The sequence below is a fragment of the Limulus polyphemus genome, unplaced genomic scaffold (assembly GCF_000517525.1).
Source record: "Limulus polyphemus unplaced genomic scaffold, Limulus_polyphemus-2.1.2 Scaffold2786, whole genome shotgun sequence".
In the NCBI taxonomy this organism is placed as follows: Eukaryota; Metazoa; Arthropoda; class Merostomata; order Xiphosura; family Limulidae; genus Limulus; species Limulus polyphemus.
Genome location: NW_013668396.1, coordinates 107,848 through 120,792, shown reverse-complemented (window position 1 = coordinate 120,792; position 12,945 = coordinate 107,848). Strand labels below are relative to the sequence as shown.

Below are 12,945 nucleotides of genomic sequence, written 5' to 3'. Positions count from 1 at the left end.
ATTTTTCTTTACAAATTTTGTTAATAATTACAAAATATGAATTCAAAAACATTTTTGAGTTAAAACTGTTCAAACAGAGTTAGAATTATTACCTTCAGTTAAATTTTAAAATTTGATATGCAGATGTGCACTGACACCTGAACTTTGCTTACCAGCCATGATAGGGATAAGACAGTTTTATTTTTTCAAAGGGTGACTGACATATTGACTGAGTTGCTATTAGCAGTAATAGAGGTCAGCATTTGACAGGATCTTACAAGGGGGAATCAATGATTTTCTGGAAAATAAAGGTAGAGTTTAAATTTCTATTTTTCTCAAAGGTGGATATGCCAGGACAGTCTTCAAGCACCAAATATTTATTTGACTTTATGCTATAGATGTATGTTGTTTATCAATAGCTTCTGATGAAAGCAAGCTACCTACATAGATGGGAACTAAAAATTTATTAATAAATAACATCTAATACTGGTCTAACTATAAATCTGTAATGACATAAAAACTCAAAATGATTAAACCATACTAATCTATCAGTTGGGCACCCTCACTGTAACTGATATTTTTGGCCATAATAGCAGGGTCTATGTTGTTTTTTATAATCTGACAAGCCTTTTAATTGCTAGCCTAAAAACCTAATCAGCTTGAAAGTGCATTTTTTACAACCAAATATCTTTGAGTTGGTTTGTTCAATTTCCCACAAAGCTACTCAAAGGCTATCTGTACTAGCCATCCCTAATTTCGAAGTGACAAACTAGAGGAAAACCAGAGAGTCAACATTACCCATTGCTAATTCTTGGGCTGCTCTTTAACAATAGTGGGATTGACCATCACATTTTAACAACACTACAGCTAAAAGGACAAGTATATTCAGTGACATGACTAAAACTCATGACACACTGATTGTGATTCAAGTGCCCTAACCACCAGGCCAATATCTTTGAGAATCAAATATTTTTTTTAATTTATACATACAGTGAGACAGCGAGTTCAAATTTATTATAAACTTAACTTGAACTAGGCAATAAGTGGAATTTGATAATCTATTAACCATCGGGGTCATTAATTGGTTACATTTAACTAATCAATTAATCTCACAAGACTTGGATAACAGAAATATTCAAAAATACTAATTTCAATTAGTCATGACACTAATAAATTTAAGTGAATAACCTTGAATTAATCTTTTATAACTACAAGTAATCACAATGGCAATATTTCAATTACCTGTATAATTGATATAATCAAAAACAGTAATAACTGGAAATACTAATTTTGATTAGTTGTTTATTTCTGTGACATTGATTTAATTGTAATTTCAATTAATCATTTATTTACCATTACGCTAATTAACTGATGCTTATCAATTAATCGAGTTAATCACCCAGTTCTAACCCTCACATCATGGCAGGTAAGCCAACACAATGTTAATAAAACAGAGTATGGCATCATATCAAACAGGTGTAGTGTAAAAAGTATCATAAGCAATCTAGAATGTGCTGATAGTTGGTCATATTAATATATAAAACCAAAACCTTGTAGAATGTACTGATAGTTGGTCATACTAATATATAAAACCAAAATCTTGTAGAATGTGCTAATAGTTGGTCATACTAATATATAAAACCAAAACCTTATAAAATGTGCTGATATTTGGTCATACTAATATATAAAACCAAAATCTTGTAGAATGTGCTGATAGTTGGTCATACTAATATATAAAACCAAAATCTTGTTTTGGGGATCTTTATCGCAAAACCTTTTTTTGGTTGGTTGTAATTAAGCACAAAGCTACACAATGGGCTATCTGTGCTCTGCCCACCACGGGTATTGAAACCTGGTTTCTAGTGTTGTAAGTCCATAGACATATCTCAGTTTGAAACAGTTTTTTCAAGAAATGTTTGTATTTAACTTAGTTTCTGTTTACTTTTATCATGGATGCAATGCACATCCTTAAACTTTAAGTCAGATTTAGGAGAAATATAATTGTATGTTACATAATTCTGTATAGCTCTAAGAAACAAAATTATTTGAAATATCAAATATACATTAATTGTATGTTACATAATTCTGTATAGCTCAAAGAAACAAAATTATTTGAAATATCAAATAATTATTAAATATATATGAATTGTATGTTACGTAATTCTGTATAGCTCTAAGAAATAAAATTATTTGAAATATCAAATAATTATTAAATATATATGAATTGTATGTTACATAATTCTGTATAGCTCTAAGAAACAAAATTACTTGAAATATCAAATAATTATCAAATATACATTAATTGTATGTTACATAATTCTGTATATCTCTAAGAAATATGATTATCTTAAATATCTCAAAACTAGAAAATATGGGGGGGGCAAACGTAAAAACGAAAAGATTCAAATGTGGTAAGGTACAAAAACATTTTATTTCATTACAAAATATATACTATTTTAATATCCATAGTAAACACTTTAAACCATAAGGCCAAAAAAAGATACATCTCTGGTTATAACTAATATTAACTTCCTATCACAGCAAGCTATGTATAGCTAATTAAATATACTTTTCTTATGTTCCTATTTATAAAGATTAGAATGCATGTTTCATTAGTTGGGTATACTCACAATTAAACAATTTTCAGACATAATTCCTATAATATGTAAAAAGATTTAGTGAACTTATGTTATTTTGGTTAGTCCTAAATACATATATTAAGCTAATGATGCAAAACAATCTCTATAATAATACGAAATGAAATAAAAAAGTAATAACATTTGATATATTAAACAGTCTAACCAATACTGTTAATGAAAATAACAATAGATAAATAATATAGTACACCTTACTTAGGGAATATAGAAACACTTAACTGTCAGAAATAATTTTCTTTGATAAACATATCAGTATAACATGCCTGATTTTTTTCACATTCTTCCCAACATGCCTTTTGCCCAATGAAAACTCACTAAGCCTTTCTACAGTGTAACTTGAGAAGAAAGTGACATCTGGGAGTGTGACAAGTTTACAGTGAAATGTTATTGTTTAAACTGTGCAAGTTAGAAGTATTAATTTACCTACAGTACAAATAAAAACTGTGTTTATGACTTTATGAAGAAACAAAATGAGAAATAAGAAATTCAGAGAATACCTGAATCATCCATAAAAAATATAACTAGGTTAAACATAATACAAAGAAAACAACATATTAAAAATACAATGAGGTGTGTCTAACTCTACTACACTCACATAACTAAGATGTGACACTTAGTAAACAGATAGGGCTAGCTATAGGAAGTAATAAGTAACTGTAAACCTTTTATAAGCTGAAAAGGATATATGACAAGCCTACAGAAAGTTCAATAATTAAAGTAAGACTTACAAAGAACTTTACAACAATCATCAATATGGCAAAAAAGTAATTAGCTAAAACTAATGCAACTAATCTACTGATGTAATGTCGTGTTATATACAGAACTGTTATGTATCAAGTATTAACTATATATAATAATAATTTTAATAGGAGGTAAAATCAATAGATTTTCACTCATACAAAAACAATATCCAAAGGAGTTGAAGTCTAGAAACAAAAGTGTTTAAAAGGTCATGATACTCTGTAAAACTTCTAAGCCCAGAATCATTAGCAAGAATACTGCTGAATTTCCTATAGAAATTAATTAATTTTGTATATAAAATGCACAACGAAAAAACTCATTTGTAAAAACCAAGAGTGAGTTTGCAATCTATCTCCCCAAATGTTTCTATTATTATAACTTCAAAGCTTTTCATTTTCTCTTTACATTCAATGGAATTACTAATGATAATGAATGGAAAAAAGCTTTGTCAATGCACTGGATTTATCCAAACATTGCATCATATTGAATAACATTTGCCCATTAAAGCAAGCACCATACAGAACTAATCAAACAAATTGGATAAAATAACTCAATGGGGCTTGCTGGTCCAATCCACATAAAAAACACCTCTAATCCAAACCTGATCATTTGAATATTTATCAAACCTTCCCCTAAGTTTACTGCATCCATACATTTGAAGATAATCCACTCCAAAGGCCAACCATCCTGTTAGAAAAGTAAAACTATCTAAGCTGAAAATGACTCTCAACTTATCAAAATTTATACTTGTGTCTCTATGTCTTACCATTCTCACCACTGAAAACCATGAACTAATGAAATGTGTTAATGACAGGGGGAAGATCACTCAGTCAAGTTGATATTATATCATACACATTCACAGGTCATTAGCATGATACATTTACTAACTATAACAGTGTGATCAGTTACAGAAAATGGCTTCTTTATTAATTATATGAAAATATATTAAACTCTTGAAAAACGAACAGTTAGAGGGAATCTGATTGAGGTGTTTTATATTGTTGAAGAAACTGGTAGTGTTGATGTATCATTTTTTCCATGCTTAATTGTGAGCATGGTTGGACAAGAGGACTAAATTTTGGCAGAGTAAGAGTCATCTTCAGCTAAGATGGTTTTATTTTTCTAACATGGTGGTTGCCTTCAGATGTTGTGGAGGCTTGATAACTATACGAATGATAAGGAATGGCTTTGAAATTTTTTATATATTTAATAGTTTTAGTTTATTTTAGAAGATGGGTAAGCCTGGATGGACCAATAAGTTCCTGGTTTCCCCTAAATATTATGTTATGTTAATGTGTATGCCACAAAGTCGTACAAATTCTGAGTGTTCATACTTTTCCACTGAAATTAATGGGTTTATCAAATATGACTGAACAACAGGCACTCTGTAAGAACATGTGATTAGTATAGTTAAATTACATACCTCCATCATTCCCGAATTTAATATGTGCCAGTGATCTAAAAAATAGCAGGTCTTTGCTTCCATAACTATGTTACTTGTTAATAGTTTGCCCTCTAAGAGTTTATATGGTGATTACAATGTTTATACACCAGAAACACAATGTATGGCACTTGTTAATAATTGTAACTGTGTTAATGAAAAAGGAAAAAAATAAAATAAAAATGGCACACTAAAAATAACGCTTTAATAATAACCCTGATAAAAATTACACCATTAAAATGTAAAGAATTTTTTATAGGGCCTACATAAAAATTAGAAAAAATGTTTTCACCCCTTTGGGAAGAAATGGTGCCATTTTCTTCCCCTTTCATCCTTGCTGACATCAGTTTTTTCTGGATTTACATTATATATATATATATATAACAATATGAAAGATGGAATATCCCTTACAGACTGATAGTTCTATTGCTTGGGTGCGGTTCAATTTATCTATGGGAGAGCAACATGTTTATAGGTGCCTAATGGCAAAGTCAGTCATATAGAAAAAAAAACTATATAAATCTTTCACTATGCTATGATAGCAAGCAGACAATAAAGGAACACTGGTCCTTCTTGACCGTTCTTGCACACTTAGCTTCAGGATATCATTGATTCACCTCATTATAACTACCATAATTTGCCAACCTTCACTACTTCTAATGAAAATTCATTCCAAAAGTTTATTACCCATAGAGTTCAACAAATAGTAGAAATCACTAATTGATTAGTCAAGCATGTTAATCTATTTCAATCAATTAATTATTCTCACATACAGAGCTGAGCAATTTAATCAATTATCTATTTGCAGCAACAACATCAATTAGTGTCCCATAAACTAATCAATTAATTAAAATTATTATTAATAGATTGCAACAAAAATAACCAACTAATTGAAAGTTATAATTTTCCTATACTGAAAATATATTTCAAGAGGTACTTACTTCCTCCCACATATATAGCTATTCTCCTTTATTGCTGCCCTCTATATGCAAACATTTTTCACATGCCACAAGTCTTGCACTCCCACATACTTCACAATTATCGTGGTTTAACTACATCTCATATGCAAATCATCACCTGACAACCCCCCCCCCCCCACTCAACAGGAGTGCAAACCACCCTCCTGATGCATGTGACTCCCTCTATTCGATTCTACTGAACTATCACTTCGAGTTTAGGCAAAAAAGGATGCACAGGTTTTCAGTGAGGAGAAAGGGTGGGAAGTGTGGTAAGTACTTATTGGAAATATATTTTCAGTATAGGAAAATTATAACTCCAATACAGTAAATTACCTCTACTCACAAAAAAGCTAGAGTCCCACATTGAACAGGTGGAGGGACCAGTGCGAGGGATAAGAAAGAAACATCCGAAGAACACATTATACTGATGATCCTCTTAATGGAGAATCATATGTAGGAGAATGTAACACTTCTGTACCAGGTATACTATATGTCCAGTGTGAAAAGAGGTGTTGCAGACACTGACGGAAAGAATGTAGGAGCACAGCCAAAAAGTAAAGAAAATGGCTAGATTGGAATATGAACCAAATGATATCATAATCTCAATCCCATTGATGAGAGGCTGTAAGTGAATCTTCTACAGACAGTAATGTGGGGGGGGGGGGGGGAAGCAAAACCGGGTGTGCTCCAAAATGTAGAGTGGCTAAGGCATGATGGACTGTACACAGCAGGTCAATGTCAGTCCATAACCAAGCATTATTGAGAATATAACCTCCAATGCATGGTAGGAGGAGGGTCCAAACTGTCTTCACTTCAACTCCAGTAGAACGGAAGTATATACTGTGCAAACTAATCTACAAAACCAATGCATCTATGCCATCCACAACTAACCATACATCTGGGAACCCAACATCCAAATTACAGCAGTAAGAGAAGTGTCCCTGTAGGAGGTCACATCATATTCAAACTCAATCTGATAGGCACCCCACTATGCAACAGCAACCAAAGGCCACGAAAACTCTTTGAAATGGAGTTCCAGAGGGAGAATCACCGCCTCCTTCAACGTTATCCCCCTTGTTCTGCATGATCACGAGGCAAATTGAATGAGGAATAGGAAAACACACAGGCAACATGTAAGAGGACTTATATTGATTGGTCCTGCTCTAAATACAAAACCAATCACCACGAACCGACATCCATGTGATGGACAAGGGATTCCAATAAATGGGGGAAACTGCAATGTGACAGATACACTCCACAGCAACATCATCTCCTCAGGTAGGACCACACAGCATTTGACTGCATCTTGAACATTCGGATACCACCGCGTGGAAATGTATTGCCCCTATAAGTCATATGCAACTGCACCCTCCAGATAGTCACAGAAGTTGGATGCAACATCAATACTCAGAGCCCACCATACAGAGATGGAGAGTATTTATTAGTAGACTTGTGCAACATCATCACCTCAGACAGTACAGTACTGCATTGGAGCACATCACAAACTTCTGGGTACCACCGCACAGAAGTGGATTGCTGTTATAAATTATATACAACTGCACCCTCCAAATAGTCACAGAAGTCGGACACAACATCAACCCTCAGAACTCGCCGTACAGAGATGGAGCACATGAATGGAGGACTCGCCTCATCTACACCACCAGAACATCACCATCCTACTCTCAACTTAATGTTTCGTATTTTTTATATTAGTGTTATATCACATTCAGGAGGAAACCTCCAACGTCCACCACCCCATCTCAACAGTGTGCATTATTGGTCATGGGAATATTGTATTTTATGATAGCATTCTGGTCGTAGAGAGGATTTGTGATATATATGAAGTATACCTGGAGAGGTAACACTCGCCACAGAGTGGGATCTTGATGATAAAAAAGGGACATGCCCCTGAACAAATTGAAATGTATATAAAAAAGATAACTGACCCAGTCACAGTCTCACCAAAATTTGAACGATGGAGGTAAGACACTAGGCAAAAGGTAAGGTGCCTCATCTGACGTGATGACACCTGGAACTGATTTCAGGAGAAAGAAGTTAAGAAGGAATAAGCCACTTGATTCAAAAGCCAAACCCAAGAGGTAAGTGTTGAAGTAGAAAGGTCATGTGCGCTTCTTTGGTACATAAATGTAACAAAGAAGCACTCATATGGGATACAGATGCCTATCCTGATCAGATTGGGAATAAAGGTGGGATACGGAAGGTAGGGAAACGACAACAAAGAAGAATTACCTACACGAACTGCAAAAGTCTTGAGAAGGAAAGATCAATCTGGATAAAGGAGAAGATATGTAGAATGGTACGGAGTGCATGAGATGTCGATGACAAATATATCAGCCCAATGATGCCAATGACATCCCAATCTGATAGGACTGCTCGAGGAGAAGGTCTACAAATCCATAAGGAATGTAACAAAAGGGAGAGGATAAGGGAGGTAAACACAAAACAGTACTGGGAAAATGAAAGGTGTGGGATAAGGCTGCTCAATATCCAGCATTGGACAAGATCAAAGATCCATTATTAAATAGCCAAGTGTGAAAATCTGTAATAAGAGGAATGGTGGGTCGAGAAGGGGAAAACACTGACTCAAACATAACCACAAATTTTTACATGTTGGTGAACAAAAAAAAAAACTAAACCAAAGTCATTAAATGTTACTGCAAATTAGTTGCAAACCACTTCTACTAACATCCAACTTATTTCTGTTTCAAGAATCTAAGTTCTAAGTGAAATCTTCATACACTTTAAAATGGAAATTCAAACAGTGACTAAGTCTGGTATTAATTAAACTAGTATTATATATATTTCAGATTATGAAAATTATGCTGCAATACTAAAGCAAAATATATCGAAGCAATTTGTTTAACTATAACTTAGTATAAGTTATAACTTATGATGCCGACAGATATAATTGGAAATCTTTCTAAATTGTATTTATTTAATTTTGTGAAGTATGAAAAAACGTGTAAGTCGCTTTTTGAAATGTTGATTTGGATTGGCTAGTAATATTATTACTGTATTATTAATATTATTACTATCAGTAATAACGACGAACGTTACTCATGACATTAGTGTTTTCTAAGCCTAACCTAACAGCAACACCGCTTACAATGCCCACTTGACTACACTTTGTTTTTAGCGTTACCAAAATATTCGAGCATCACCCTTTTAAACAACTATTTTTTTTTTGTTTAATTACTTACTTTGTCCAGTTGAAGCTATACTACCAAAACCAAATGATGGGGTGGAGGTTGTAGTTTGAGTATTTAACGAAGTTCCAAATCCTATACCCGCCATTGTCTCCCAAGACTGGCCTGCTACCTAGAGTAAATTCCGTATTAATTTATTTTTAAGATTTTTTTTTATCAGAATACAATCGATGAAATTTATAAACTTCCAACAAATGAAGCAACTTTTATTATTTTACATATTTTAAAAATAATCAAAATAATACGCAATAAACTGCGTAATGCCGATATCCGAAAATTCTACTACATTTAAGAAATTGAGCAAATACCGTTTGGTATGTGTTTTTGAAAGGTAAAGCGATAAGAAAACCCAGAAACAATGAAATTTTAGCCAATTAAAAGTAAAGAAAGGGGTAATAGTTAAGCATCATATAAAAGCATGTAACCACAATAGCTTTGAATTTCAGAAGGCCTTAACAAATCATCAATATCCATTCGCGTTCAACCTCCCAGAACATACAATTTTAATACTTAAATAACACATTTCTTATCCACGCATAAACGCGTTCGCTGTACGTGTTGCCATCTCCGTGTAGCTAGATATACCGGTGTACCGTCAAATCCTATCTCTTGTCCAAATTACATCCCTTCCTGATTTTCAGTACGTTTTTTATTTTTCAGCTGACTTTAATTATTTCTATAGCTTTTTATTTTCAGCGAAATATATGTTGTAAGTATGACTTCATATTATACAAACAGCCTAATTCTTTACGTTATTTATTAAAGTTTTAATTTCTAAGCCTAATGAACAACTCTAATACAGTGACAACAGCATGTAATTTGTTGAAATCCATTAAGATAATTTTTATTTAAATAACATTATTATTGTTTATGTCTTTTAACATTCGGCTATTTAATATAAAATGACCCAGTCGGTATTTGATTGCATGTTTAAAAGAACTTTTGTAAGATAATAATTAACGTGTAAACGTTTGTTGATAAAATCGCACTATGAGTTTGCGTTGGAACTACTTACAAGGCCTACAACTATAACTCATGGTACTAACTTAGTATTTTACTAGTAATGATAATATTGAACTGTTAGTTTCTAGTTTAGAAATGCTTTCGGTTCGTTTCTATTTTTCGAGGTTCATAATTTGTATTTGTTTTTGCCCTTTATAAAGTGGCATTGACGCAAAATTAGAGACTGCTAAAATCTGACACTTTTGTGTATTGTTTCATTCTAAGTAAAAATGTTACATTTGCTTTTGCAAACAATATTGATTTTAATATTTGATTATTCATCGTTGATGTGCCCAATTCAGAATGTCGTTTCTTTATACAATCAGTGCAACTCCTCTTAGTTAAAATTGTGAGTGCTTGACAGTTATTTTTTAAGTACATTAAATAGATACCTTAAAATTGTGCATTGTTTTGTTATATATATATATATATATGTATATCTGCAGGTTTAGTCTTCCATTGACACATGCTATTAATGTTTATATGAATTTGGCTAACAAAACAATCATAATATGGTCTGAAAGAGCTTCCTTGACGATTTTTTTTCTTCTTTGGAACAATCTTGGCAACATAAATATTTTTCAAATTTTAAATGCAATAAATAACTAGTGAAATTAAGCCTAGAAGTTAGAATACTGAATGTTTAGGTCACTTTCGAGTTTACGTTCATGAATGTTATTGGTCTACAAGAAGAGCGTTTCAGCCAGAAAATTATTATAGAAATAATATAAAAAAGTGTTTTAATTTACGAATATTTTGTTGTGTTGGTTTTCATTTTTCGAATGTCAAACGCAAACTTAACACTAACTAGGCGACTAACAATAACGTTGTGGCAGTTAAAACTGGAAGATCGAAATTAAAAGCTATATAAGTAATAGTATTTTTGAATTAGAACAAATACAGAAACAAAATTTATCTTCACTAAATCAAATAAACAATACTAAGTTTCTAAAATAACAAAAAGTAGCAATGTTACATAATATATATTGTTTAACAGGCGTAATTTTCAAGAAGAATATAACTCGAAGGAGAGAATTTGGACGAGTGCCTCGTTTACCACATACACATGTACATTACTGCCAAAGAGATGGGATTTTGAAATGATAGAATATGGCGGCATACTGGCTATAAAATGTCGTGATCTTATTTTTGAACTAATTATACATTATTAAGTGTTGTTCCCTCCTTTCTGGTGTTGCTGAACTCTCCCCCCGGAAGATGTCTCTGGGGAACTCCTTAGTCTTGTGCTGAGTGTGTTCTCTAATAACAGTTACCTTGTAGAGGTTTAGGAATAGCTGGGGGATATACCCTCCCTAGTTTTAAATCTGAGATGACTAAGTGACGTTATTAACAAGTGCACTCTGAGTGAATTAACCTAGCTTATTGGGAGAAGTATACAGTGGTTAGTTCTGTCAGTCTTATTCTTGACATTTTGTAAATCTCTCTTCATCTAGAAGTGTTGTCTTTCATCAAATACACATGTGGCTACTGAATTATGTTTGTTTAATAAAGAGTTGTGTTTTCATTTCACTGTGAATTCGTCACCAGTTTCGTCCTTTAAGATTTAGGTAGAGAATTCAGACTTAACTACAAAACTCAAGTTATCAGTTTACCTGAGAATAACATACTCTTATTAAGTCGACTACATAAATTAATTTATTCCAAAGCAAAACACATTTCTTTGGAGTGTTTAGAATTAGAAGTAACATAACTTATCTTCTAAAAGCTACAATCAACAACTTCTGCATGTATACACTTAGAGGTAGGAAATGCGTCAACAATGTGCTATTTGCACTCTGTTCACTACTGGGGATCGAATCCTGGATTTTAGCATTGAAAGTCTGTAAACATACCGCTGATCTACTGGGGGACATCATGACATATGATATACTCTCAACTTCAATATGTAGCAACGTATTGATATTAGTGACTCTATAATAATAAAATGGCGTGTCTGTGTGTGTATGACTGCTACAGCTCCAAGAGGAAGAAGCCTGAAATTTTGCACCCATATTAAGTGAACCCTGAGGGTGTGCACCTGGGTATTATTACTTATCCACGCGCGTGCGCGCCCCATACTATACCTTGTAGTGTACCAGTTAGATTAACAACTCCTAATATATAGAAAAGCCAGTGCGTTTTGGTAACAATGCGTTCCAACAATGGCTTTATGTCATGTCGCTCAGCAACAAAAGTATAGCCTAATATTGTTGGTAATATATGTACTGAAAGTATAAAATGACATGTCTAAACAACAAAACTGGAATGATATTCGTTGATTTCTTAATTTAGAGTCCGTTGAGTAAATAGGTTTGTTTTTTATTAAAATACTTTAATTCAGAAACGATTTAAATTTAAAATTGGATCGATATTTTTACTTTCATGATAAATTTTATGTACTTACTAAAATATATCAACTTAATAACCCGTGCGAAGCCGAATACTTTCGCTTGTATATTTATATAATCTTTGGATTGCTAAATCTACTTATAAATAGAAAAGCAACAATTCAAATCACTAAGAATACATATTAGAATATACTGACTAGCTGAAGCTTACAATCAACAATTTAAAGATGTTTGTTTGTAATTAAGCACAAAGCTACACAATGGGCTCTCTGTGCTCTGCCCACCACGGGTATCGAAACCTGGATTCTAGCGTTGTAAGTCCGCAGACATACCGATGTGCTACTAGGGGGCATTTAAAGATGCTTTAAATCTATTCTTTATTATTAAAAAAAATCATATAATAGTGTGGTTTGATAGTGAAGTCGGAAAGGGTGAGTTGAATTGATACAGTTATTTGAATAAATTCGCGGCCCGGCATGGCCAGGTGGTTAGGGCACTCGACTCGCAATCTGCGGGTCGCGGATTCGAATCCCCGTCCCACCAAACATGCTCGCCCTTTCAGCCGGTGGGGGCGTTATAATGTGACGGTCA

At 33.0% G+C, this 12,945-nt stretch overlaps 2 long non-coding RNA genes across 4 annotated transcripts in view; one reads left to right on the top strand and one right to left on the bottom strand.

Annotated features, from left to right (window-relative positions):
• Positions 1 to 1,372: 1,372 nt before the first annotated feature.
• Positions 1,373 to 12,945, bottom strand: part of LOC106467901 — a 58,653-nt gene continuing 47,080 nt past the window's right edge. Inside the window, exons 1-3 of one of the 2 annotated variants that reach the window (XR_002612504.1) lie at positions 9,504 to 9,566; positions 8,995 to 9,116; positions 1,373 to 1,384 (exon numbers count right to left, since the gene is read on the bottom strand). This is a non-coding gene — a long non-coding RNA (uncharacterized LOC106467901). Of the gene's footprint in view, positions 1,385 to 8,994; positions 9,117 to 9,503; positions 9,567 to 12,945 lie in introns of those variants that run through there. The other variant, XR_002612503.1, reaches the window with a different exon arrangement.
• Positions 9,567 to 12,945, top strand: part of LOC111087873 — a 97,883-nt gene continuing 94,504 nt past the window's right edge. The window contains exon 1 of one of the 2 annotated variants that reach the window (XR_002612501.1): positions 9,567 to 9,713. This is a non-coding gene — a long non-coding RNA (uncharacterized LOC111087873). The remainder of the gene's footprint in view (positions 9,714 to 12,945) is intronic. The other variant, XR_002612502.1, reaches the window with a different exon arrangement.